This window comes from Cherax quadricarinatus, unplaced genomic scaffold (genome assembly GCF_038502225.1).
Source record: "Cherax quadricarinatus isolate ZL_2023a unplaced genomic scaffold, ASM3850222v1 Contig1567, whole genome shotgun sequence".
NCBI classification, from domain to species: Eukaryota; Metazoa; Arthropoda; class Malacostraca; order Decapoda; family Parastacidae; genus Cherax; species Cherax quadricarinatus.
Genome location: NW_027196593.1, coordinates 77,020 through 79,078, shown reverse-complemented (window position 1 = coordinate 79,078; position 2,059 = coordinate 77,020). Strand labels below are relative to the sequence as shown.

Sequence of the window (2,059 nt, the reverse complement as noted above, 5' to 3'; positions counted from 1 at the left end):
CAGCAGAGGCAGTGTTTGGGTTAGAAGGGCTGTGTTCCTTAGATCTTCTAATTTTGTCAAGATTTGGGTTACATTCTTAGTATTCTTGGGTCATGTTGTGGTCTACGTGGGTTCATGTAGTTGAACTTTCACTTAGGCCATCACAAGTTTTGTTGAGCGATGTTTTTTGAGAAAGAAGAGCTGGTAGGATACCGTTGCTGCCGCTGCCGCTGCTTGAATCAAGAGAGAATATGATTTATTTGGTTGATGTTTCCACTATCTATGGTTTGGTTGGGTTTTTGTTTGGCAGAGATAAATCGAACTCCTTTTGATTTTGCAGAAGGGGAATCTGAATTAGTTTCTGGATTCAATACTGAATATAAGAGAGGGGGATTTGTGTTAATTTTCATAGTTGAATATGTTAGGATTTTGTTTATGAGTCGGATATCTATGTTATTATTTTTTGGAGGAAGAGTCTTAAGATTAGGGTTTTATATAAAATTAGTAATGGTTAGGTTTGCATTTATTTGGGTGCGGGGGACTTTACCACGATTGCGATATGATAAGTTAATGTATATAGCCTGAAAAAGGTTTCTTCCTGTATCTCTGAATTTTTCAGTTTTTGTTATAGGAATAAAACTAATTTTAGTTTAAACTAAATTTATAAGTTAGTGAAGATTGGAAAAACTTCCTTTAAATGTTTTCAAAACATTTGTTTTAAATAAACTAAATATCCATTCTAGGAGTAAGTCTGTTAAAAGAGTGATTAAAGGGTTAATGACATAGTAAACAAAATAAATAATAGTAAGAGTTTGCCCTGTAAAAAATATAAGGATCCTCTACAGGACGTGCTCCAATTCATGTCAGTAAGATGATTGTGGAAGCAAGAGTTCAAAATAGAAATTGGTTAAAAGGGTAAAAAGTTAGACCTTGAAATTTTGATAAAGAGGTGAAGGGGAGAAGCCAGAGAATTGCTACTGATAAAACTAAAGTGATAACTCCACCTAGTTTGTTTGGAATAGATTGGAGAATAGCGTATGCAAATAGAAAATACCATTCAGGTTGAATATGAACTGGTGTAACCAGAGGGTTAGCCGGAATAAAATTATCAGGTTCACCAAGAAGGTATGGATTCAAAAGAGTTAGGAGAACTAAGATTATAAATATAATTAGGAATCCTACAATATCTTTAAAGGTAAAGTAGGGGTGGAAGGGAATTTTGTCTATAGAGGAGGTAACCCTTAAGGGGTTGTTAGCCTCGGAGTGATGGATAAATAAGATGTGAATAAGTGTAGCTGCAGCGATTAAAAATGGTAAGAGAAAGTGAAATGTAAAAAATCGAGTTAAGGTAGCATTATCAACTGCGAAACCTCCTCAAATTCATTGAACTAAATCTGTTCCAATATAGGGAATGGCAGAGAATAAGTTTGTAATAACTGTGGCGCCTCAAAATGATATTTGCCCCCAGGGTAGGACATAACTGAGGAAGGCTGTGACTATCGTTATAAATAAAATTAGAACTTCAACTCTCCAGGCGTAAAAAAGAACAAATGATTCATAGTAAATACCTCGACCAATATGAGAATAAATGCAGATAAAGAAGAAAGATGCCCCATTTGCATGAATAGTTCGGAATAGTCATCCATAATTCACATCGCGACAGATGTGTGCTACGTTCGAAAAAGCCAGGTCGATGTGGGAAGTAAAATGAATGGATAAAAATAATCCAGTTGCAATTTGAGCTACTAGGCATAATCCTAAGAGAGATCCTAAATTTCAAAAAAATTAAATATTTCTAGGAATTGGTATATCTACAAATGCGGAGTTAGCAAGTTTAAATAATGGATGGGATTTACATAAAGGTGAAGCCATAAGTTTTGTGAAGAGCAGGTTTAAACTAGTTTAAAGAAAATACTGGTCTATGATGATGTTAGGAATCGAAGGTTTTAGGTTGTTAGTTATAGTTTTTTGTGGATTTTGAGCGTTTATTTCAAATCATAAGCATCTACTAAATGTTTTATTGTGGTTGGAATTTATTATATTAAATGTGTTTTGGGTTATAAGAGTTTACATGGCTAGG

General features: G+C 34.2%; 1 pseudogene; it reads right to left on the bottom strand.

Annotated features, from left to right (window-relative positions):
• Window positions 1-607: 607 nt before the first annotated feature.
• On the bottom strand, window positions 608-1,851 carry LOC138851683 (cytochrome b-like; annotated as a pseudogene).
• Between the last annotated feature and the right edge of the window lie 208 nt (window positions 1,852-2,059).